Source organism: Pleurodeles waltl, chromosome 1_1 (genome assembly GCF_031143425.1).
Source record: "Pleurodeles waltl isolate 20211129_DDA chromosome 1_1, aPleWal1.hap1.20221129, whole genome shotgun sequence".
In the NCBI taxonomy this organism is placed as follows: Eukaryota; Metazoa; Chordata; class Amphibia; order Caudata; family Salamandridae; genus Pleurodeles; species Pleurodeles waltl.
Genome location: NC_090436.1, coordinates 134,046,004 through 134,072,943, shown reverse-complemented (window position 1 = coordinate 134,072,943; position 26,940 = coordinate 134,046,004). Strand labels below are relative to the sequence as shown.

The 26,940-nt window shown below is 46.1% G+C and overlaps 1 protein-coding gene and 1 long non-coding RNA gene across 7 annotated transcripts in view; one reads left to right on the top strand and one right to left on the bottom strand.

The window, feature by feature from the left end:
- The window catches only part of HDHD2 (haloacid dehalogenase like hydrolase domain containing 2), a 287,707-nt gene that overhangs the window by 86,930 nt on the left and 173,837 nt on the right, over positions 1 to 26,940 (top strand). The window contains exon 1 of one of the 6 annotated variants that reach the window (XM_069218953.1): positions 8,432 to 8,450. The exons of 4 other annotated variants lie outside the window; for them this stretch is intronic. The gene's annotated coding sequence lies outside the window, so the exon portion shown is untranslated. Of the gene's footprint in view, positions 1 to 8,431; positions 8,460 to 26,940 lie in introns of those variants that run through there. One more of the 6 variants, XM_069218919.1, reaches the window with a different exon arrangement.
- LOC138274613 (uncharacterized) overlaps positions 1 to 26,940 on the bottom strand; it is a 96,432-nt gene that overhangs the window by 25,158 nt on the left and 44,334 nt on the right. The gene's annotated exons all lie outside the window — the stretch shown is intronic.

Here is a 26,940-nt window from a genome sequence, read left to right as displayed (position 1 = left end):
CTGGTGATACGTAACGAGGGTCTGCCCTACTAGTCCTGAACCCCCCTGAAGAGGTGACAAAACGTTGATGACACACATTAGTGTCTACAGGCCATAATAACCACCCGCCTGGATGTAACGATTAAGTGTTAAGCGTACCATTCTGGACCCAATGTGTAAAGTCACTAAAAGTAGCATTCACATAGTGCTGCCAATTTTTTATTAGAATACGGTGCAACTTTAAAATAGTAGGACTTATCATTTCGTTGATCATGCCCAGAAAAATATGCAAATTTATCATAATACGTTTTCGAACTCCCTTGTGGAGGAGTCGAGCAATGTTCCCATTGCACATAATTAAACATGGGCTTAGGGCTACTAGCTTTATGAATAAAGTGGTGTCCATAATAGTTATAACAAAACGTGTCACCATGATTATCTCTAAACTGGTAAGCATCTTCATCGTCATAGACAGTATAGTAATGCAAATCCGTTAGCATAGAATCTACTGACTTCACATCCCAATCATCAGAAACAATGCCAGGTATAACAATATCATTCATTGATAATTTGAGGACATACGGTATTTGAATCAATTCAGTGGGACCATATATATCAAACATTACGTTATCCCACACAATTCCATCCGGAACTGGTATAGCAGAAATGTTCACTGTGGACAAGTCTCTGCGAACCATATGAGACGAAAAATGCGGTTTTAACACAGTCTCCACGTGCTCAATGTCAGATCGATCAGGAAGAAAATGACCATGTATTATCAGAAAAAAAGTAACCACAAATCCCAACCATAATAAAATAGTCATCACGGCCAAAAACAGCCAAAAATAGTTCCAAGGAAAAACAAAATATGTTCGTTTAAGCCATCCCAGCAGCCGTCGTGGACCGTGGACAGAAGACATCGAGGACGAGGAGCCGGACCCATCATTATCAGCGTCGTTGAAGCAGCCAGAAGCAGTTCTAGCAAAAGGTGCAACTGTGAACGAAGAAGCAGATGGAGGCTCTCGCCGTGGCACGCTATAAACCACATGTTCAGAAACGTCAGTAGAACGTACAGCAATTTGATCACAAGATTCCATATTAATCGCCGTCGGTGGAACAATCGCAAGATCAACATCCACCCTCCCCAAGCTCGGAGAGGAAACATTGTTGGTGAAAATCACCTGCAGCGGGACTTCTTCCCCAGTAGTGAGAGGGATTCCGGAACTACTGGGTGTCCCTCTTGGTCTGCTGTGCAGAATCGGCCACATGTTGTAACTTGACATTATCAATGGAAACAAAGCGATTTCCTTTGGCCCCTCGCAGCGGCGGTAAAATCACAGTTCTCGTGCCGCTCACCCCTAACACAGGGACAGGTTCTCGATAAGAAGGACCAAATTCTTTTTTAACTGCGACCTTTTCACGCACTAGATCCCCAATCCTGGGTATCCAACCAGTAGGTGTTACTGGCTCATCCTTAATTCCTGAGGAGGCAGCACTGGCAGAAGAGTTATCTTCACAGAATTGTTGTAAATCCTGCAAAACAGTGACACGATCATTTATGTCAAAGGGCGTATCTGCCGCCTCCACACCAGGACCATCTAGATCAGGAACATACATTCGTGTTCCAAACAGGCACTCATATGAAGTACGACCCCCCAGTGACCTTCTAGGCAAGTTATTAAGTGCTCTCTGTACTCCATATAGGTGGGCTAGCCAACCACGACCCGTACCTATAACTCTGGCCGTTATGGACTGCTTTAAATCACGATTTAAACGCTCCACAACAGAATTTCCCTCGGGATGGAATGGAGACGAGAATTGGAGTTGGACCCCCAACGAAGCCATGGTGTCCCTGAATGCCTTAGAGGCAAAAGCAGGGCCCTGGTCTGAATGAAAAGCCGCAACTGCAAATATATCGACAAAGATGCGCAAATCTTTAATAACAGTGCGAGCGTCAGCCGAGCGTTGTGGCCATACCCATACAAATCTGGAGCACGAATCTACAGCCACCAATATATATTTGTATGCACTATCTGGTGTCAGCGGACCACAATGATCCAAGTACACACACTGTAATGGTTTATTTGAAATCAGAAGGGGCGTCTGCTGCGGGTGTCTAGCCGACGATGCTTTAATCTGTTGACAAACGTCACAACAAAGGACATATTGCTTCGTCTCTTTATAGAGACCAGGCCACCAGTAACGAGCCTGTAAAAGTGAAATTGTGGCAGCCACACCAGCATGTGCAGAAGCCACCCCCTCATGTGCTGCAGAAATTAATCGAGGCCTCTCTAGTTTATTGGGAATTTCACGTACACCAATGCCTGGAATTGTAACAGTAGCATTCAGCGCACCACTCAAGCAGTAACTATATTTTGAAGGAAATCCTTTAGGAAAGGGCGTGCCAGCAGCCGTAGCCTTTATGGCAGCCGAAATTTCTGTGTCTGGTTTGGAACTCGAACGAGTCACTGCGGCCACAGTGGCGACAGCCACTGCCGATTTCGCGGCTTCATCAGCCAAAGTATTCCCAGCAACGTGTATTCCAACGCGTTGGTGTCCAAGTGTATGCACAACATGGACGTTAGGAAGCGTTTCCTTCAGATCCGCAACCTTACCCCACAACATTTTATGTTTAATGGTGTTGCCTTTAGAATCTCTGAACCCATTCATCTTCCAATAGTGTAGATATTCATTGAAAGACTGAACACAGTAGTAGGAGTCACAGACCAGCAAGGTTAAAGTCGCTGGATCCGCGTGCTCCAATGCTAACAATAGAGCTTTGAGCTCAGCCAGCTGTGCCGTGCAATCTCCCAAGGTTTTAGTATAAGTATGTCGGGGGCAGAACACTTCCCCCTCCATAGTGCCGCTCACCACCGCACATGCAGCAGAATACTGTTGTTTAGTCCCAACCGCTGGTTGCGCAGAGCCATCGGTATACATGACCACTTGATATTGGTCAATAGGCAACGTACCAGCAGGAACAGGGTATTCCATCTCATATTGAAGAAATTCTTGAGTCTGCAGTTTAGGGTCAAATACATAATCTACATCAGTGGCTGTCAAAGACGTAGCCCATTGTATCCATCGCGGGTGTAAAGCTTTCAAATTTGGAACACTCGCTTTTGTAACTGCCTCTAAGGCCGGAATCGGGGAAACGACAACGATGCGTTGACCCTGGGCCAGCGGTCTTTCTTTAATAACAGCCATCTGTACTGCAGTGAGAATTTTCTCAGTTTGTGCAAAACGTTGCTCTGCAGCTGAATACAAGTGAGACTTGTATGCAATTGGGACTGTCTCCCCTTCATTAAAGGTGACATAAGTAAACCCAACAGCCCCAGGTATCACCCTGATGACTAAATGTGTCTTATTGTCCCGTGTGTGTAAGTGTTTAACAGCTAAGAGATCACTCTGTAACTCTCGCAGTATGTGTGTATGTTCAATCGTCCAAAATCTACTCGAAAAATTCGGGCGAATCAACTTGTATAAGGGTTTTATACACGTCGCATATTCAGGAATGTAAGTTCTGCCAAAATTCAGAAACCCCAACAATGACTGGAGCTTCCGAACCGTATTAGGAGGCTGCAACAAAGCACATTTCTCCCAAAAATGTGGTGCTAGGCTCTTGCCCTCACTCGACAACTCATATCCCAGGAAAATGACGCTGAGGAAGGCAATCTTTGATTTCTTCAAATTAAACTTATAGCCAATATCAGCAAACCCCACAACAATGCGCGATAAACGCCTTAGATGTTGCAGAATCTCATCATCTGTCAGATATATGTCATCAACATATGACAATGCTTCAGGGTCGAACTCATGCAGCATTTCAGTCACACGAGCCGAAAACAGTCCTGGGCTATTCTTATACCCCTGAGGCAAACGACAAAAAATTTTCTGAGAGCCAAACGCACTGAAACAGGTATAGTCCCGACTCTCGGGCGCTATATTCTGGCAGAAAAATCCATTCGAGATATCTAATGTTGTCTTGTATTTTTTACGCACTATATTATTCATAAGCGCTGCGCTGTGTGAATTCTGTATTGCATATGTGCGTGTATGACTATTCAAATGTCGGTAATCCACCACTATCCTATATGAATGGTCCGGTTTAGCAACCGGAAACAAGGGATTATTCATCGGCGAGACGCAGGGCTCAATGACACCCTGGCACTCCAATTGTGTAAGAATTTTCCTAACCGATGCCCTAGCTTCAAATTTGATAGGATACTGCGGTTGTGGCTGAGGTTCGCCCTTTATCGGAATTACATGATAAGGTGATTGTCTGTCCCACCCCACGTTATTTCTATACAAGGCGGGAGCCTGTGCTAGAGCCCATGATGTACTATAGGACTCCGCTAGTTCTCTCGGAACAAGTGGTGAGAAGGAAGGAGCAATAACCTCCTCCCCAACCGGACAGTCGCGAACAAAGTCAGGTGGCCAATCTTGTTCGGCCAGCAGAACATCATATGATTTTACCACATGGTCCCAAAAAATGGCGTTTATAATACGGTCAATGTCCCCTTCTAATCGCAGAGTCACTTCATATACTCTATCAGGATCAGAGACTCGCATGTCTCGACTTGTATGAAGTCATCAGTTGCTTTCACCTCCAGATGCTGTAGAAGACTCCGGCGAACTATTGTGACCTCTGCCACGCTGTCTAACAGTGCTAACGCCCATGTCTTGTTCGTCAAGAGAACTCTCTTCTTGAGCGGCATTTCTGACTGAGACAGCTGCCACTTTCTTCTTTTTAAATTGCTGTTTTTGTTGCAGCGGTTTCTCTTCTTGTTTAATAGAAACCTCCGCTGAGCGTTGTGAATCCTGTCTCGGTTTCACGTACTCCGTCCTCCACTCTGACCGCCCACCTCTCTCACTTCTCTTTTCCGAGGAGTCCTGAAATGAACGAGATTGGCGTGTATCAGTATATTGATATCTATCAGGCGTCTTCAAAGTATCCCTATTCCTGAGATTATACTTATTCTGTGGGGTCTCCGGTTGCGGAGACTGCCCACCATCTTTCTTAGGTGTTTGCTGTTTCTTTCCCCAGCGCTTTTTCGAACCCTCAGGTTGTTGCTGTTTAGCATTGTCTTTATTATTTTTACCCTGTAACTGGGGTTTTTGTGGTCTAGCCCCCAGGCTATCACGACCAATACTAGAATATGTTTCCGCTATTATTCTCGGAAGCTCCCGCTCCTGATTAAGCAGCGGAACATCCCGAAGACGCATTCGCACTGCCAGTGCTACTGCCTCTCCTTTGAGATTACTCAAAATAATAGAAGAAACTGTGGCAAAATTGCCCAGCAACTGCATGCCCAAATCTAAGGCAGGGGCAGCCCCATATCAATCCTGAATCTGTTTAAGCACGTCTGGTAAATTAGCTAATGTCGGTGTACCGTGTGCCGTAGTGTAGAGCGCGGCAAACACCGTGCCCCAGGTATTACAAAGGTCCACCGGAGGAACCATCCCATACGGCAAACACATCGTCAAAATCCTATGTTTATCCTGAGGTCCCGTATGGGGAAATACTGCTTCCAGCGTATTAATTTTTTGCGCCAGCCAAAATGGAGTCTCCTCTCGTTTAGCCGGTACCTTACCCATAACAGAGTGTACAGTGGCCGGATTAATACCCGGAACCACTGCCTGTGGGTGCGCTGGAGCAGCACGCGCTGCATTCGTATTTAGTGTCTGCATTACAAACTGAACTAATCGTCTATATGTAGCCGTTAATTCTGTATATAAACGACGAACTTCAACCACTGCCAATTGAGCAACCGCAGGATGAGGTGTATATGTAGCCAATAAAGGCCAGGTAGGACCATCATTACTCAGCGGACCTAACCTAACTTGTGCTACTGTGTGTGGGAGGGCGCCATCAAGCCAATTATGGTGTTCTTGATAAGATAGAGGTATTTCTAAATAAGCGTAAGCCCTGTATTGTCCAGGGACATTCGCAACAGTGTATTCGTGAAAAGTATTTGTTCCCCCATCCAATGCTGGAAATCCGACCCAAGAATAAAAAAGTTCTGTTCTATAGGCTGCATGGGCGTCCACCACAAAAGTGACTGGACCCCCCTGGACTGTCAGTCCATGTGTCAATAGATGTCCCGTGAGCGGGTGACGCATATTAATTGCTATATTCACTACATTAGGATTCGCCATTTTTATAAAAAATAGCTTCAGGTCAGAGAAGGCACACCAATATCGGGGTTTTTCCTTTCAAAGTTCAAGCTTGAACAACCAACCACTAAGCAATAGGAAGCACCTATCCCGTGGCGGCGGAAACCCTCACCCCCACGGACGTCTCCGTATACAGAACCGAGGAGTCAAAATATATATGAGACCAAGAGAGTCAGTCGGACCTAAACATTAGAGCCAGACCAAACGTTGGCGGCGCCATGTCGCGTGGGCTCTCATTATTCTAAATGAGACTACTGGATTTCTAGGTAGCAGGATCTATAACGGTGTGGGGGACTGAGTCTGACCCACGTGTAAAGAACTCTGTCACCCTAAATCCGTTTTTTGCTCCGGCTAACTAGCAGTGCCTCATTTCTCCCATGTGGAAGAAATGATTTGGCAGCCGAGCACATGACATCTTTGGAACTTCTCAGGGAAGTCGTGGTTACTCAGATCCAAACCAACTCTCTTATTTCCAATATGATCTCATATACAAATGACAAAGACAGTATAAGTTTTATATAATGTTTTTAATAAAACGACTGTATTTTAGATATTAAGGCGTGAGCCGCAATAACCAGAACGATACAACACAGTAGGATTGAAATAGTCACCAGGAGAGTAAAACATAAGAACAAAGCTATCATATTGTCTAACAGTTTCTACTCTCCCTCTGCTTGTTCTATTTAGAGCACAGCATGTTAAGCTTCTAGCTTGCCTATTAGAATCACTGTGGAGACATCAGCCCTCATACCTGAGCAAGACCTGTGATCTTGGTTCAGCATCTGCAACGAGGCAGTCAGCGTCTAGTTGTGGTTCCCTGGTCGGAATCTCCCTCTTGCGTGTATTGGGACAAGGAAGTGATTTTATAACTAACATGTCATCGTGATCACAAAATGTCCCTACGCAGGAATGCCAAGTCTAAACTCTTACCACGTCTATCGGCAATGTACCAGACTGTATCCTTGACTGAAGCACAGAGTAAATATGTTATGGAGAACTCCAGTGCTGAAGTAGGCAAAACAGTGTGATATGAATAAAAAAACAACACCGTAGAACTGGCTATTTGAAAAATAACAGTACGAAGCCTAATAAAAAGCATGTAGAGCAAAGTGCACAGAGGCTCTAAGCTGTCAGCAAATGAATAAAATATATTTAGGGCAGAGTGCACAAAGGCCTAAAGCCTGAAGCTAAAGCGCAATGAATACGTAAAACTAACCACACTACAGCAATTTGTGACCCATTGCAAACGGCTACAATCACAGGGATGGTGGCCTGCTGGGCTCAGCATACCACCATGTCTGTGATTGCTTTCAATAAAGCAATCTTTTTTTTTTTTTTTTTAAATGCAGTCCTTTTCCTTTCTCCATTTTTTTAAGAGAAAAAATGTTTTCCCATGCATTCACAAAGGGGACCCATTCCCCTTTGCAAATGGGTTGCCACCTACTTTCCGTGGGCAGTAAAATGCGAATGTTCTGTGACCGCATTTGGGTCACAAAACATTCATACACACCTCTGCCATTCGGTATTAGGAAGGGAGGTCCATGACACGCCCCTTCCTAATACTGAATCAGTATGTATTCGCAGTTCCAATTTGTGATTTGTTACCAAGTTGCTGAATCACAAATTGGGCCGTTTGCGATCGCAAAAATGTTTGATACATCTGGCCCTTAGACTCTTACCTGTGCCACCTTCCACAACACTAACCGATTTAACATGTATTACTTCTTTTACCCAACTTCCTTTATATACCGTTATAAAATTACCTTTTTTCTTGCATTTATTACACCATTTATCAAACACTGGACACCACTCAGAGTTTCCTAAATGTCTTTTACTACCACAATAGCATTCAATTGGTTTCCTTCTATTTTCACTGAATGTTAATATCTTTCTTTCATTTTGCTTGGTATTCTATTGAGATTGCAAACTCTATACTTTCATACTCATTTGCTCCTTGAACTTTGTCGTCAGTTCAATACTACTAACAATTTCTATAGCTTTTTCTAACATGAGATTCTCTATTGTCAATAACTTTTCCTGAATTTTTGTATTATTAGATTTTGCCACCACTTGGTCACAAATTAATTCATCTTCAAATGTTTTAAAATCACATGTTGAAGTCAATATTCTTAAATCACTTACAAAGCTTTCTATAGATTCATCTGGCATTTGCTGTCTTCTGTAAAATTTATGTTGTTCCATTATGACATTCTTTTTCTTCTTGATATGTGCATCCAGTGTTTTCTTTATGGACGACTCATATTCATCTATTCCATCTCCCTCACCTGCAACAGGTACTTATGGTAAATATTTTAATATTTTCTACCCTCCATTCCCAAGGAATGTTTTAATAAGGCAATTTTCTTCTTTTGAGTGAAAACATCAACTTCGATGGCATCTAAATATGCTTCATATCCTTCTTTCCATTGTTCCCAATCCACCGGGGGTAATCCAGGAGATGATGAAAAAGGAACTGGTGGCATAACTGATTGCTCCTTTTTTTATCCTTATATTTTTATACCTTTGGTAGATGAGAATGTTTTAGCATCCAAATTTAAGTGATGTCTTTATGGATTCTTGTGGTGTGCAATCGGCGTTATTTGCACAATGCCAAATAAATTGCTGTGGCCTTATAAGAGTTTTATAGGTGTAGATCACCGTAGTTTGCACTGTATTTTTGTCCAGGTGTGCAAATCACCATTTAATAATACAAAGATTTCTGAAATGTTCAATCACCATTATTTTCACAATGCCTAATTACTGCTGCAATGAATTTTTATTGGTGTGCGAATCACCGTTTAATTAATCCTAATAATAGGGTGATGCGCAGAAATGCGTAATTTGTGGTGAAATGGTGTGCACATCACCAAAATGCGCATTAATTAGCAATTGTGCTTAACATTGCACAATAATATCATTAGTGCGGCTCATTCCACTTCTGGTGAACCCGTTGTCAGCACGTACATGTTGCTATGGAGACGACATGACATACTTTAGCAACTTAAACTGGATGCGTCTGACTGGCGTCTGACTCCGATAATATCGCACACCGAATCATGCGCTAATGCCGTTCACCTCTCAACTTTAAAAAATATATATATTCCTGTCTTTAAAAGTGCCCACATTTCAGCGCCGCTCCTTGTTTGACTGCTGCATGCAGCCCTCCAGTAAAATAAGGACGTCCAAAATGATTCCAATATGGACGAGTGCCTTGGAGAAACAATCAACACCCTTCTGTCACTTGCGAGGTTCACCGATCGTTGCCAAATGATGGAAGAAGGTTCTTCACGTTTAAATATGTTTATAGTAAATTCTTAATTCCATACAGTCTCACATAAGGCAACTGTCTCCCTTCAAAGAAAAGCATTCCACCCCAACTCTCTACATTCCAACCCCACATTCCATGCAAACTCGAGCCAAATACAACACAACCCTATTTGCCATAAGGGATTGCAGGCTTCACTCCAAAAGTGTGTCTCCACAAATTTGTCTGGGGGAATTCCTCTACCTCACATACTCTTCCAGTTAGGCCTTGGTCTCCCAAAATGGAACCCAGAATCTTCCATGCATTGTACCATTCACAGGTACACACACACACCCACCCTGCACATGCATACAACATACACACACAGCGCTACATTTTCCATGTATTGGACCATTAACAAGCACACATATATCCATCACATGTATGTAAGCCACATGCACTGCACCGCACTACACACCAATCTCATGTAGCTCAAGGGTAACTTAAGCACACAGCAGGAGAATTTTAAATATGTGAGCCTGTAGGCCTCACTCCAATGACATGTAAAAAGGCATGTTCCCTCCTGCCTATCAATACATGGTATGCTGCCACCACCGCACACATGCTGATTAACTTCTAGCAGAGGCAGTAGCCTTTCCCCACTATGAGGGTAGCGCTTTGGGTGCCCCTTCTGGTCCAAAAAGACCGCAATCTGTGAGACAGGCCTAGGTCATAGCACATTTGCATGATCCATGTTAACTAATGACTAAAAAAGAGTCTGCATCAAGGATCCAGACATCATCACGATTGGGGCACATGTCCATCACCATACAAGGGACTTTTCCGTCCCAACAATTGCACAATAGTGGATGTTTTTATTAGTTACTTAAGATAGATGGCCATTGAGCTCAGCATCAGGCCAGTGGACAAAGTGAGAGATTGTAACCACTTGTTTACGGCAGGGGTGACACTTTCTTGCCTTTATTTGATAAACAAAAGTTATGAATATGTGGTCAGATTTTCTGAAGGAGCTGAACTTGTAAAGACTAGTTATGAAGCTCTCTTTACATCCAACATTTAAAATATAAAGTCTTCCTCCGAAGCCTAGAGAAGGAAAGAATACTGGCAACAGTGCTTCTTAAGACATATCAGAAGTAGAGAGTTCTTAGACAAAAAATCTGAGTCATGGCTTAAAATAACACTATCATCACAATTGTCATTCAAGGAAAGCAACCCAATATGCAGGTAATTCCACGATCCTATGAGGTAATGCACTAGCTACAACATAATGCTGCTTTGAAAATCTGATATTTCAGGTGCATTGAAGATAAAGGATCAAAGTAATAAACACTGAAAACCTTTATTACTAAGGGTAGACCCCAATGGGGGGATAGAGGAGCTATCAAAGGTCTGGAGGAATGCAAACACTTAAATAGCCATCCAGTTAACAACTTTCATTCTTGAATGCCTTCCCAGTGTTCACAGAAAGGTTTGATATGAGCTCACTGAGTTTTAAATTTAGAAACAAAGATTATTTGAAAACCACCCCAAAAGAATTGCCAAATGGAAAGAAAACATCAATCCAAAGGAGAGATAGAATGGGCTGCACCCATTTTAAAAAAAAGAAGCCTTTCATATGCTTTTAAGGTAGATTGTCTCCTAGAATGTTTAAGTACTTGTGCCAGATGGAGGGGAAGTCCTTTGTGCTGTAAGTCTTTTCTCTCAACCTCCACACTCAAGTAGATAACCAGTTTAGTAGATGACAAAATAGAAGAGGGGATGGTAGTAGAAGTACGACCCTCGGAGTACGAGTTGACAGAAAATTCAGGGGAGGAAACCACATTCTCTTTGGCCATTATGGAACTAGTAAAATTATCCCTGTTTCCTCGTCCTGAACCTTGGATCCCAGTCTCTGATTGAAAGGAAATGGGAAAGGGGCATAGAGTAACTTCTTGAGCCATTTCACTGAGAGAGCATTTACCCTGGAGTTCCCTAATGTGGACTGAAGGAACACAACCTTGGAGGTTAAGCCTTTTTCTTGAAGGCAGTGTGATCCAGAAATGGTCTAACAAATCTCTTGCACATCTTCTGGAAACTCACTAGAGGCAAAGAGAAATCTCAGAAGAATATAAATATTTTTTCTCAATTGATCTACCTCAATATTGTTCGAGCAATGACAGAAGACGACTCTGTCCAATCCCTCAACTGAACCGCTGCTGCACTTCAAGATCTGGAATGAGTTCCCCTTCATAATTTATGTTGCCACTCTCTCTGTATGGCCTTAATTCACCAGAATATTGTGACTTTGGATATATATGCAAAAATGTTAGATTACTTGCATTATGGCTGGCAGTTGCCTCCAGTTAGATGAGGTTTGGCTCTCCAAGAGTGCCCATCGAGCTTGAAATGTTTGGTCCTGGAACAGCTTCCCAACCCATGGTGCTGGCTTCCATTTTCAGAACAGAATTTAAGAGAGCACCTAGATGCATTAGAAGACCCTTGAAGATAGATGTCGGATCCAGCAACCACTGTACACCTCACTTTAACTACATTCTAACTGGAACCATACTTTCTAAAGACTGCACAACTAGCCGCCGTTGGGTATGAATATGTAACAATTGGATGGAGATAAGCACACAAGACTGTGTAGATTCATGAAATTGCAACCATGTCCTTGCTGGTGCTTTCATGCATTCTAAAGGAAAGCAACACTTGCAAATGTAGTATTGTTTTGAACTGGAAAACATACCATATTTAATTCCATTCTGAACCAGTTCGCGACAACTGACTCTTCAGTATATTGAGGAAACACCCATGGTGGGTTATAGAGTTCTTTATGATTTCTGTACCCTGCAGTGCCAAAGATACTGAAGGGGAATGTGTCAGCCAATTGTAAAAGTAGGAACATGCTGAAAGAGACCTTGTAGGTTTAAGAACACCGCCACCACCACTGGAGCTCCCATTTTGGGGAATACCTTTGGAGCTGAGAGGAGGCCAAACAACAGAACTCATAACTGTAAATGTGTTAGAAATGGGGTTTTTGGTTGGCAGTCAGGTTACCCTCTGTCCAAGCAAAAGCCCTCACTCTAGTCAGGGTAAGTCACACACTATCCAAGATTATCCTGTGCCCACCCTCTGTTAGCTTGGCACGAGCAGTCAGGCTTAACTTAGAAGGCAATGTGTAAAGTATTTGTGCAATAAATCATACAATACCACCATATAGCACCACAAAAATACACCACACAGTGTTTAGAAAAATATATAATATTTATCAGGATAATTGTAGGTCAAAAAGAATAAAGTTGCAATGGAAAATTGTAGAAATATCACAGGGAAGTGATATAAAGTGTCTTAAGTCTTTAAAAAGCAATAAAGTGCCTTTCAAGCACAGAGTACCTGGTTTCTGGTGGGAAATCTCCTCAGAGGGTCACAGGAGAAGAGATGCGCGGAAAAAGGGGTGTGTGCGTCGATTTCTCCTCAGCACACACAGACTTGCGTCGTTCTTTTCCACGCGGGGAAGTCGGGCGTCGTTTTCCGGCGCGCAGACAGTCTCTTTTTGTGGGTCGTGGGGATTACCAGATGTCCCGGGTCTGTGCGTGGATTCTCCTGCTTGTTTTCCGGCTGCGCGTCGTTCTGCGGGGCTGCGCGTCGAAGTTTTGATCTCACGGTAGGCGTCGCGTCGATTTCTCCTTGGAAGTCGGGCGGCGTTGTCCTTGCGAGGCCGTGCGTCGAAATTTTGGTCTCACGGCAGGCGTCGCGTCGATTTCTCCTTGGGAGTCGGGCGGCGTTGTCCTTGCGAGGCCGTGCGTCAAAGTTTCGCGCTCACGGTAGGCGTCGCGTCGATTTCTCCTGGAAAGTCGGGCGGCTTTGTCCTTGCGAGGTTGTGCGTCGAAGTCTCGATCGTCCCGAGGGCGTCGCGTCGATCAGCGTCGGTGTGCGGCGTTTTTCTCGCCGCGAAACAAGCTGTGCGTCGAAATTTTCGGCGCACGGAGCGTCCAAGTGAAAGGAAGAAGTCTTTTTGGTCCTGAGACTTCAAGGAACAGGAGGCAAGCTCTATCCAAGCCTTTGGAGAGCACTTTCACAGCCAGACAAGAGTTCAGCAAGGCAGCAGGGCAACAGCAAGGCAGCAGTCCTTTGTAGAAAGCAGACAGGTGAGTCCTTTGAGCAGCCAGGCAGTTCTTCTTGGCAGGATGTAGTTTCTGGTTCAGGTTTCTTCTCCAGCAAGTGTCTGATGAGGTAGGGCAGAGGCCCTGTTTTATACTAAGTTGTGCCTTTGAAGTGGGGGTGACTTCAAAGAGTGTCTAAGAAATGCACCAAGCCCCCTTTCAGTTCAATCCTGTCTGCCAGAGTCCCAGTAGGGGGTGTGGCAGTCCTTTGTGTGAGGGCAGGCCCTCCACCCTCCCAGCCCAGGAAGACCCATTCAAAATGCAGATGTATGCAAGTGAGGCTGAGTACCCTGTGTTTGGGGTGTGTCTGAGTGAATGCACAAGGAGCTGTCAACTAAACCTAGCCAGACGTGGATTGAAGGGCACAACAAGATTTTAGTGCAAAGAAATGCTCACTTTCTAAAAGTGGCATTTCTAGAATAGGAATATTAAATCCGACTTCACCAGTCAGCAGGATTTTATATTACCATTCTGGCCATACTAAATATGACCTTCCTGCTCCTTTCAGATCAGCAGCTGCCACTTCAACAATGTATGAGGGCAGCCCCAATGTTAGCCTATGAAGGGAGCAGGCCTCACAGTAGTGCAAAAACGAATTTAGGAGTTTTACACTACCAGGACATATAACTACACAGGTACATGTCCTGCCTTTTACCTACACAGCACCCTGCTCTAGGGGTTACCTAGGGCACACATTAGGGATGACATATATGTAGAAAAAGGGGAGTTCTAGGCTTGGCAAGTACTTTTAAATGCCAAGTCGAAGTGGCAGTGAAACTGCACACACAGGCCTTGCAATGGTAGGCCTGAGACAAGGTTAAGGGGCTACTGAAGTGGGTGGCACAACCAGTGCTGCAGGCCCACTAGTAGCATTTAATCTACCTGCCCTAGGCACATGTAGTGCACTCTACCAGGGACTTACAAGTAAATTAAATAGTCAATCATGGATAAACCAATCAATAGTACAATTTACACAGAGAGCATATGCACTTTAGCACTGGATAGCAGTGGTAAAGTGCCCAGAGGTCAAAAGCCAACAACAACAGGTCAGAAAAAATAGGAGGAAGGAGGCAAAAAGTTTGGGGATGACCCTGTCAAAAAGCCAGGTCCAACATGACCCCCTACCAGCCTAAAGCCAGGGGAGAACAATCACTATCCTGATGTACTTCCCTGTTTGAGGCGACAGAACAAGGACCCAGGCCCACAACAGCAGGGGCATGCTCCAGTTCTTCGCCTTCCTGACTCCAATTGGATCCCTCTGTCCATACTCTCAGGGCCCACTAAGCCACCCCATGGGGAACCTTTCTCCTTACCTGCGGATCCCATCTGTGCAGCACCTAACCTTCCTTTGCTCACAGATGTATCCCAGGAGCAGGATAGTACCACCATGACGAACACAGTGGTGTTGCCCACTCTACCCCCGGGGTGTGACACTTGTCCCCTCCCCAGGGATAACTCTGTCCACCTGGACAGCAAGCCACAGTGGTTACTGACAGCTGCCAGGGATGAGAGCCAGGCCCCAGGCCTCTCAAAGCTCTCCCACCACTGTGGCTGTGGAGAGTGGGGGGCGGTAGCCCCAGGTGCTGGGCACCCTTTAACCACTCTCCCTTCCACCAGGTCAGGGATGACAGCCTGAACCTGGTCCTCCCCTCTGGGGCTCTGTACCCTCCCTCCTGGAGCGGTACCCCCAGAGTCCAACATGGTCAGGGTGCTTATAGAAGTCGCCCTGTACCATTCCTCCACCAGTGCAGGGCTGTTAACCTGCAACTGGCCCTCCAACCTGGGGTCTGTACCTTCAGGTTGGACTAGGGCCCGGGGTGAGGCTTCCCTCCCCCTGCCCTCTCTTCTGGGGTCCAGCACCCTCCAACTAGGAGTGGCCTCCTCAGAAGACAACATGGTAGGGGCACTGTTATCAGTAGCCCCTCCCTCCAGGTCCGGGGGGACACCCTGAACCTGGTCTTCCAGCCCAGGGTCTGTACCCTCAGACTGGATCACTGCCTGGCAAACCAGGACTTTCTGGGAGGCACACCTACCCCCCACCAGGTCAGAGTTTAACCTCTGCACCTGACCATTCAACTCAGAGTCACCACCCTGAAGTTGAACAATTGCCTGGCACGCCAGGACTTCCTGGAGGGCACACTGACCCTCCACCAGGTCAGAGTTTAACCTCTGAACTTGGCCATTCAACTCAGAGTCACCACCCTGAAGTTGAACAATTGCCTGGCACGCCAGGACTTCCTGGAGGGCACACTGACCCTCCACCAGGTCAGAGTTTAACCTCTGAACTTGGCCATCCAACTCAGAGTCACCACCCTGAAGTTGAACAATTGCCTGGCACGCCAGGACTTCCTGGAGGGCACACTGACCCTCCACCAGGTCAGAGTTTAACCTCTGAACCTGGTTCTCCAACCCAGGGTCACCACCCTGAGGTTGAACAATTGCCTGGAACACCAGGACTTTCCGGGAGGCACACCTACCTCCCACCAGGTCAGAGTTTAACCTCTGAACCTGGCCATCCAACCCAGAGTCAACACCCTGAGGTTGGACCACTGCCTGGCACGCCAGGACTTTCTGGGGGGCACACCTAGCCCCACCAGGTCAGAGTTTAACCTCTGAACCTGGTCATCCAACCCAGAGTCAACACCCTGAGGTTGGACAATTGCCTGGCACAGCAGGACTTCTTGGGAGGCACACCTACCTCCCACCAGGTCAGAGTTTAACCTCTGAACCTGGGTATCCAACCCAGAGTCACCACCCTGAGGTTGAAGCTTTGCCTGGCATGCCAGGACTTCCTGGGGGGCACTCTCACCCCCCACAAGGGACACACCGTCCCCAAGGGCCACTCAAGAGTCTGGTTGGCGCAGGTCTCCCGACCTCTGCCCATCCGGCAGAATCTGGGTTTCCCCCAAACCAGAAACTGTTTCACCTGGGTCATTCCTGGGGGGCTCTGCTCTCAGAGCTGTCCCCTGACTCTCAAGGTCCTCCACTGGGGTCTGCAACCCCCTCTCAACCCTATGTCTGGACTTCTGCACCCCCTCACTAGGAGGGGTACTGCCAGACACCAGAACTGTTGGGATGCTGGTTACAGTCACCCCCCCAAGTTCTTCTGACACTGCGGGGCTTCCCTCAAAAGGTGGCCCTACGGTACAGGCTAGGCTTCCCTCCAGGTGTTCCCTCATGGAACCCTCTAGGACCTGGGACCTACCTGGGACACTACAATCCCTTCCCACCTCACTTGGTTGGGAACCACCTAGACCACTCCCTTCAGGAGCACCCCCAAATGCCTCTTCAGACCCTCTGGTACTCACCCAGAAGTCTGCCTCCATTGTAAGTTCCCTGGGGTCAGAGAACTCACACTCCACCTGGTGTTGGCGTAGCTCTGGAAAATAAGGACCAGACATATGCTCTCCAGCAATTACATCACTCTGCCCTTCACATGTATTAACCACAGTACCCTTCACCCAACCACCCAGTAACTCAGCCTTGGAAAAGCACTCTACATCACCCTCCTGAGACTGGTGAGACAGTATCTGTCTGTCCCTGACACTCAACCCATACTCTTCTGGGATGTCTCTACACTCTATATCCAGGACGTCCACCAGGGGGGAACCCTTTTCTCTGTCACTCTCTGCTAGAGTCAGTAAAGTGTCCCTCCCCCCAGTAGGAATATGACTCCCTGTGCCCGTTCCCCAATCCTTCTCAGGGACCCTGTGCATAACGGGAACTACCTCATACCCTTGAACCGCCTGGGGTGTGTCAACTCCCTTCTTCAAGTTGGGCACCACATCTCTGGGCTTGTGCCCTTCTTCAGCAGTACTAGATGCAAGATTTTTGCTGCCACCATCTGAACTGGACTCAGCCCTTCCGGCCTCCAGTTTCAGCTCTTTACAGCTCAGCTCTTGAGCTGCAATCTTTTCTTCTTCCAGGGCTAAGAGACTTGCTGCCTCAGCCCTTTCAAGAAACTCATCTAGCTCTTCCATCCACCGTGCTTGAGCTATGAGCCATTCATCTCTCACTGGGTCTCTTTCCTCGTCTGAGTAGTCTTCCTCCTCATGTGAGCAGTCTTCCTCCTCATGTGAGTAGTCCTCCTCCTCATCTGAGGGGTACTTAGTCATTTGGTTTCTTGCTGCCTCTCTCTCTGCCCATCTTTCTTCCCCCCAGACTATGTAGGCATGTAGCAACTCCGCCTTAGTAGATCTCCTTGCTACAGGAAGGCCCCATTTTCTGCAAAGCGTCCTTAGGTCAGCCTTAGTGAGGTGGTCAGTACGAACAAAGAATGAGTAGGTAAGCAATCCCATTCTGATAGGATCTTACCAGCAGAAACCAAAATCCAAAGTCCAAAATATCAATAGTATATCCAGGAGGACATCAGAGAACCAAAAGCAAAAAAGATGAAAAATCAAGTTGACCTTCCACTGTGGGTAGGTAGTGAAATACTTAGCTACTGTATGTCACTGCACAAACACAAGTCCTATCCTCACCGCTGATCACCAATGTTAGAAATGGGGTTTTTGGTTGGCAGTCAGGTTACCCTCTGTCCAAGCAAAAGCCCTCACTCTAGTCAGGGTAAGTCACACACTATCCAAGATTATCCTGTGCCCACCCTCTGGTAGCTTGGCACGAGCAGTCAGGCTTAACTTAGAAGGCAATGTGTAAAGTATTTGTGCAATAAATCATACAATACCACCATATAGCACCACAAAAATACACCACACAGTGTTTAGAAAAATATATAATATTTATCAGGATAATTGTAGGTCAAAAAGAATAAAGTTGCAATGGAAAATTGTAGAAATATCACAGGGAAGTGATATAAAGTGTCTTAAGTCTTTAAAAAGCAATAAAGTGCCTTTCAAGCACAGAGTACCTGGTTTCTGGTGGGAAATCTCCTCAGAGGGTCACAGGAGAAGAGATGCGCGGAAAAAGGGGTGTGTGCGTCGATTTCTCCTCAGCACACACAGACTTGCGTCGTTCTTTTCCACGCGGGGAAGTCGGGCGTCGTTTTCCGGCACGCAGACAGTCTCTTTTTGTGGGTCGCAGGGATTACCAGATGTCCCGGGTCTGTGCGTGGATTCTCCTGCTTGTTTTCCGGCTGCGCGTCGTTCTGCGGGGCTGCGCGTCGAAGTTTCGATCTCACGGTAGGCGTCGCGTCGATTTCTCCTTGGAAGTCGGGCGGCGTTGTCCTTGCGAGGCCGTGCGTCGAAATTTTGGTCTCACGGCAGGCGTCGCGTCGATTTCTCCTTGGGAGTCGGGCGGCGTTGTCCTTGCGAGGCCGTGCGTCAAAGTTTCGCGCTCACGGTAGGCGTCGCGTCGATTTCTCCTGGAAAGTCGGGCGGCTTTGTCCTTGCGAGGTTGTGCGTCGAAGTCTCGATCGTCCCGAGGGCGTCGCGTCGATCAGCGTCGGTGTGCAGCGTTTTTCTCGCCGCGAAACAAGCTGTGCGTCGAAATTTTCGGCGCACGGAGCGTCCAAGTGAAAGGAAGAAGTCTTTTTGGTCCTGAGACTTCAAGGAACAGGAGGCAAGCTCTATCCAAGCCCTTGGAGAGCACTTTCACAGCCAGACAAGAGTTCAGCAAGGCAGCAGGGCAACAGCAAGGCAGCAGTCCTTTGTAGAAAGCAGACAGGTGAGTCCTTTGAGCAGCCAGGCAGTTCTTCTTGGCAGGATGTAGTTTCTGGTTCAGGTTTCTTCTCCAGCAAGTGTCTGATGAGGTAGGGCAGAGGCCCTGTTTTATACTAAGTTGTGCCTTTGAAGTGGGGGTGACTTCAAAGAGTGTCTAAGAAATGCACCAAGCCCCCTTTCAGTTCAATCCTGTCTGCCAGAGTCCCAGTAGGGGGTGTGGCAGTCCTTTGTGTGAGGGCAGGCCCTCCACCCTCCCAGCCCAGGAAGACCCATTCAAAATGCAGATGTATGCAAGTGAGGCTGAGTACCCTGTGTTTGGGGTGTGTCTGAGTGAATGCACAAGGAGCTGTCAACTAAACCTAGCCAGACGTGGATTGAAGGGCACAACAAGATTTTAGTGCAAAGAAATGCTCACTTTCTAAAAGTGGCATTTCTAGAATAGGAATATTAAATCCGACTTCACCAGTCAGCAGGATTTTATATTACCATTCTGGCCATACTAAATATGACCTTCCTGCTCCTTTCAGATCAGCAGCTGCCACTTCAACAATGTATGAGGGCAGCCCCAATGTTAGCCTATGAAGGGAGCAGGCCTCACAGTAGTGCAAAAACGAATTTAGGAGTTTTACACTACCAGGACATATAACTACACAGGTACATGTCCTGCCTTTTACCTACACAGCACCCTGCTCTAGGGGTTACCTAGGGCACACATTAGGGATGACTTATATGTAGAAAAAGGGGAGTTCTAGGCTTGGCAAGTACTTTTAAATGCCAAGTCGAAGTGGCAGTGAAACTGCACACACAGGCCTTGTAATGGTAGGCCTGAGACAAGGTTAAGGGGCTACTGAAGTGGGTGGCACAACCAGTGCTGCAGGCCCACTAGTAGCATTTAATCTACCTGCCCTAGGCACATGTAGTGCACTCCACCAGGGACTTACAAGTAAATTAAATAGTCAATCATGGATAAACCAATCAATAGTACAATTTACACAGAGAGCATATGCACTTTAGCACTGGATAGCAGTGGTAAAGTGCCCAGAGGTCAAAAGCCAACAACAACAGGTCAGAAAAAATAGGAGGAAGGAGGCAAAAAGTTTGGGGATGACCCTGTCAAAAAGCCAGGTCCAACAAAATGCTAATTCTGCACACAGAACTTGAGGAACGTTTGATTGGATTGAGTAATGGGAACATAAAAATATGCACCTATCAAGTCTATTTTCTGTTGAAAATGACCGTGTATGAGCACAGACATGATACTTTCTAATGTTTCCATTTTGAAAGGAGTGTTCGTGAACCACTTTTTGGGTCTCTTTAGATTCATCACAATCCAGAATCCCGGTGATAGTTCATTTACAAGGCATATGATTAAGTAAACTTCTTTTTCTATCTCTCCAGGAGGAACAGGGGTCACTGGCTATGTCACCATAGCAGACAGACCATTTTACATTGCCCCTTTTCTTGGTTTGATTTTCCGGCCAAAGAGTAGAAATGGTCCAGAATCCAGAGTGAGATATGTAAACTTGAGCTTGTAGATCATCTTCAATACCTAGGCGTCTGGCATAGACCTCCCATTCTTGTATGAAGTTTTTACCCCAGCCTCTAGCTGGATATTCGGGGCCTCCTTATGACTGAAGCCAGACATAGACTTGTGAGGATGTTTCCTCATACCCCAAGATAAACTGTTGCAGGAAAGCCTAATACATTTTGCATGAGGATATGATTCAGTACAAATGTAAACAAAATGTTCATGTCACCAATGAATTCCCCCTGGAAATAGTTTGTGAAATTATAGCTAGTGAGAAATCCTAGGCTGCGCATTAAATTGGATCTTGAAAATCCTTAGTTTTGCTGATGGTATCTGTTAGAAATGGGGTCTTTGGTTGACAGTCAGGTTACCCCCTGTTCAAGAAAGGACCCTCACTCTAGTCAGGGTATTAGAGAATCACCCTCAGCTAACCCCTGCTTACCCCCTTGGTAGCTTGGCAGAGCAGTAGGCTTAACTTCAGAGTGCTAGGTGTAAAGTATTTGTACCAACACACACAGTGACTTAATGAAAAAACTACAGAATGACACAACACCAGTTTAGAAAAATAGGAAATATTTAACTAAACAAAACAAGATCAAAACAACAAAAATCCACAATACACAAGTCCAGTTATTAATTAAAAATCAAAAAGAGTCTAAGTAGTTTCAAACACACACTAATACTGTTAGTGTAAAAATGTACTTTGGGTGCGTCCAAAATAACCCTGCACGGGTGAGTGCGCATCAAAAAGGGCTTGCGATTTGTTGATTCCACTCACGAGCGGGACCTTGCATCGTTTCTCCTTTTGCCAGGTCAGGCAGCGTCATTTCTTCTCTCCGCAGGAGAGCGATGCGTCGATCCGGACAGCACTTGCGTTGTTTTTACCCGCCCAGCGGTACTTGAGACAGAAATCCAGCCGCACGATGATCCGAAAACCACGCAGCGTGGGTTGCGATCGCCCAGGCTCCGTCAGCGATGCTGCGCGGCGTTTCTCCTGCTCCGTGCGTCAAGTCTTAGGTCGCGTTTCCAGCGAGTGTCGATTTTCAACTGCGGAGCCGGCGGCGCGTCGTTTCTTCAGCTGCAGAACGGAGTCACGTTGATCTTTTCCCCGCACAGCGCTTTGTGCGTGGATTTCCTTTTCTTTAGGCTGCCAGCTTGTCCTTTCAGGGTCCCAGGAACTGGATGGGCACCACAGGGCAGAGTAGGAGTCACTCCAGGTGCTGGCAGAGAGAAGTCTTTGTTGTCCCTGAGACTTTAAACAACAGGAGGCAAGCTCTAAATCAAGCCCTTGGAGAGTTCTTCTCAAGATGGAAGGCACACAAAGTCCAGTCTTTGCCCTCTTACTCTGGTAGAAGCAGCAACTGCAGAATAGCTCCACAAAGCACAGTGACAGGCAGGGCAGCGCTTCTTCCTCAACTCTTCTCCAGGCAGAGGTTCCTCTTGTTTCCAGAAGGGATTCTCAATTCTGTAGTTTTGGGTGCCCTTCTTATGCCCAATTTACGCCTTTGAAGTAGGCCTACTTCAGAGTAAAGTCTCTTTTGAATGTGAAATCCTGCCTTGCCCAGGCTAGGCCCCAAACACTCACCAAGGGGTTGGAGGCTGCATTGTGTGAGGACAGGCACTGCCCTTTCAGATGTAAGTGACCACTCCTCTACTCCCTCCTAGCAAATATGGCTCATCAGGAAATGCAGACTACACCCCAGCTCCCTTTGTGTCACTGTCTAGTGTGAGGTGCAACCAGCCCAACTGTCAAACTGACCCAGACAGGGAATCCACAAACAGGCAGAGTCACAGAAATGGTATAAGCAAGAAAATGCCCACTTTCTAAAAGTGGCATTTTCAAACACAGAATCTTAAAATCAACTTTACTAAAAGATGTATTTTTAAATTGTGAGCTCAGAGACCCCAAACTCCACATGTCCATCCGCTCCCAAAGAGAATCTACACTTTAATCAGATGTAAAGGTAGCCCCCATGTTAACCTATGAGAGGGATAGGCCTTGCAACAGTGAACAACGAATTTAGCAATATTTCACTGTCAGGACATATAAAAAACATTACTATGGGCCTGATTCTAACTTTGGAGGACGGTGTTAAACCGTCCCAAAAGTGGCGGATATACCACCTACCGTATTACGAGTCCATTATATCCTATGGAACTCGTAATACGGTAGGTGGTATATCCGCCACTTTTGGGACGGTTTAACACCGTCCTCCAAAGTTAGAATCAGGCCCTATATGTCCTACCTTAACCATACACTGCATCCTGCCCTTGGGGCTACCTAGGGCCTACCTTAGGGGTGCCTTACTTGTAAGAAAAGGGAAGGTTTAGGCCTGGCAAGTGGGTACACTTGCCAAGTCGAATTTACAGGTAAAACTGCACACACAGGCACTGCAGTGGCAGGTCTGAGACATGATTACAGAGCTACTTATGTGGGTGGTACAACCATTGCTGCAGGCCCACTAGTAGCATTTGATTTACAGGCCCTGGCACCTCTAGTGCACTCTACTAGGGACTTACTAGTAAATCAAATATGCCAATCAAGGATAAACCAATCAACCATACAATTTACACAGAGAGCATATGCACTTTAGCACTGGTTAGCATTGGTAAAGTGCTCAGAGTTCAAAAGCCAACAGCAACAGGTCCGAAGAAAATAGGAGGCAGTTGGCAAAAAGATTGGGGATGACCCTGCATAAACAAAAAAGTCCAACACGACCCCCTACCAGCCTAAAGCCAGGAGGGAACATTCGATAACTTTATGTACTTCCCTGATAGGGGCGATAGAACAGGGACCCAGGCCCACAACAGCAGGGGCATGTTCCAGTTCTATGCCTTCCTGACTCCAGTTGGATCCCTCTGTCCATACTCAGTCCCACTAAGCTAACCCATGGGGAACCCTTCTCCTCATCTGCAGAAACCATCTGTGCACCCAACCTTACTTTGCTCACAGAGGTATCCCAGGGGGTAGATAGCACCACCAAGGCCAACACATTGGTGTTGCCCACTCCACCCCTCGGGGTGTGACTCACGGCCCCCCCACCCCCAGGCGTGTCTGTCCACTAGGACAGCAAGCCACAGTGACCCCTGACAACTGTCAGGGATGAGAGCCCGACCTCACGCCTCTCCAACCACTGTGACTGTAGAGAGTGGGGGGGGCGTTAGCCCCAGGTGTCTGGCACCCTTTTACCACTCTCTCTTCCACCAGGTCAGGGATGACAACCTGACCCTGGTCCTCCACTCTCGGGCTCTGTACCCTCCCGGCAGGACTGTCACCCCCAGTGTCCAAAATTGTCAGGATGCTTGTAGAAGCAGTCCTGCACAATTCTCCCACCAGTGCAGGCATGTTAACCTGCAACTGCTCCTCCAACCTGGGGTCTGTGCCTTCACTTTGGATTAGGGCCAGGGGTGAGGGTTCTGTCCCCCTGCCCTCCTTTCTGGGGTCCTGCACCCCCCAACTAGGAGTGCCCCCCCTCACCCCCCAGAAGACAACATGGTAGTGGCACTGTTAGCAGTAGCCCCTTCCTCCAGGTCAGTGGGGACACCCTGAACCTGGCCTTCCAGTCCAGGGTCTGTACCCACAGACTGGACCACCGCCGGGCAACCCAGGACTTCCTGGGGGGCATACCTACCCCCTACCAGGTCAGAGTTTACCCTCTGAACCTGATCATCCAATCCAGAGTCACCACCCTGCGGTTGAACCATTGCCTGGCACACCAGGACTTCCACGGAGGCACACTTACCCCCCTCAAGGGACACACCGTCCCCAAGGGTCACACAAGAGTCTGGCTGGCGCAGGTCTCCTGACCTCTGCCCATCTGACAGAATCTGGATTCCCCCAACCCAGAAATGGTCTCACCAAGGTCATTCCTGGGGGGCTCTGCTCTCAGAGCTGACCCCAGACCCTCCAGTTTCTCCACTGGAGTCCGCAACCCCCTCTAAACCCTCTGACTGGACTTCTGCACCCCCTCACTAGGAGTGGTACTGCCAGATACCAGAACTGGTGGGGCGCTGGCTACAGCTGCCCCTCCAAGTGCCTTACATGTAAGAAAAGGGAAGGTTTAGGCCTGGCAAGTGGGTACACTTGCCAGATCGAATTTACAGTTAAAACTGCACACACAGGCACTGCAGTGGCAGGTCTGAGACATGATTACAGAGCTACTAATGTGGGTGGCATAACCAGTGCTGCAGGCCCACTAGTAGCATTTGATTTACAGGCCCTGGCACCTCTAGTGCACTCTACTAGGGACTTACTAGTAAATCAAATATGCAAATCATGGATAAACCAGTCAACCATACAATTTACACAGAGAGCATATGCACTTTAGCACTGGTTAGCAGTGGTAAAGTGCTCAGAGTTCAAAAGCCAACAGCAACAGGTCAGAAAAAAATAGGAGGCAGGTGGCAAAAAGATTGGGGATGACCCTGCATAAGCAAAAAAGTCCAACATTGTATCATTGTATCTATCTATCAATCGTGCATAGAGTTCATTCAAATGTCAAAGATATGTGGGAAAATGGCCACACTAAATTAAGAAAATATTTAATGAACTTGAGTATTGGGGTGCTAACTTTTACCGTAGCGCATTGGAAGAAAAACAAACATACAGGGACTGTATTTGTTATCTATGTAGTAGTGCAGTTCAAGATTTACAACATGTTTCCTTGTGTGTCCAGTGTTGAGATATATGCAAAGAATATTTGCCAAGAAAAGAACTGCTGAGTAGGTGGTGGAAGTGTTAAGCCTTCCATAGAATGTAAAAGATTGTTTTATTGTTTTCAAATCGTTTTAGATTTTAAGCGATCATACTAGTTGTACTTAAACAATTAAGGTATGAATATTCAATCCAAATGTTTGTCTACATTTGAAAGTTTTTATCCATGTAATAAGTAAATTAAACTGAATTTAACTTGTCAAAAGATAAATAATGAATCTAGCCATTTTCAGGTGACAGACATATGAATTTCTTCTGAAGAACTAGCTTCCAAGTACTCATTATAGTTACTATTCATCAAATAATCATCTAACCTCATGACCTAATATTTGGGTTGGAAAAGGTACCTATCTTTGCAGTGTGTTTCTTCTATTCCCCCTGTATATTCTTACCTAAAAGTATGCCCCTACCATAATAAACTTTTGGGGTTGGGTTGGCACTCTGCATACCCCAAATAGGTCAAAGAAAGCCGAGCACCGTTTTCTTTATTGAGTAAATTTCTAATGATGTGTGAAATTTGATGGGATAACAATGACTGTATGCCAGTGTCAGGGTTAATACTTGCTGAACTTTTACCACTTTAGAGGGGGAGAAACGAGGTTGCTCACACAAGAAAACAAGCCGTAGCAATGGTTAATGTGGTATGACAGACTAAAACAATCAAAGAAACGAATTTAGGCCAAAAGAAATAGTTTTGTATTTACCTATTTAAAATTGCGAACTCCAAGGTAGGTGGTATCTATCTATCTATTTATCTATCTATATCTCTCCTCTTAATTTTAACATGTATTCCCTTCTATGTATGTCTATTGATGTAAATACATAAGCAAAGAAATATGTGAAATCGAGCATCCTCAAAAAACAGATTCCCTTGGCTCTGAGCACCAGGCTTGTCCTTGGCCCTGATATTTATATATCTTTTGATAAAGGCAGATAAAGTTTTAGGTTTCATGTTTAACCATTTACCTTTCACCTTGAGAACTGGTGTATCAAGTGGCTGATGCCTGGCAGAGATTAACTTTCCTAATCAGTGTAGATAAAAGTTCAGATTATGGACTGTCATTAAGGCCCTGTCATTCTCCTCTCTGCCGACATAGTATGAAATATGAGAAATCATTAGCTGTTGGGATAGACTCTGTGTTTCTTGTTGGTTACATATTTTAATGTGTATATCATGTATTCAAATTAGTTGCAGGCAGTTGCACAAAGATCGTTTCGCAATTGTTACATGTTCCACTTCCCTCCTATAAGCAGGTGCTTTCTTAAATTGAAGTCAGCCAGCCTCCCTGTGGCAGACAAACCCTAAAATGCCTTATCATAATCAACACATTTCATTCATCATCGTCGAAAGTGAAAAGTGGGCTTCTGCACAAAACTTTGTTTTAGAGCAGTGGTTCCCAACCTTTTGACTTCTGTGGACCCCCACTTTATCATTACTGGAACCTGGGGACCCCCACTGAATCATTATTGGAATCCGAGGACCCCCTACTGAGTCATTACTGAAAGCTGGGGAC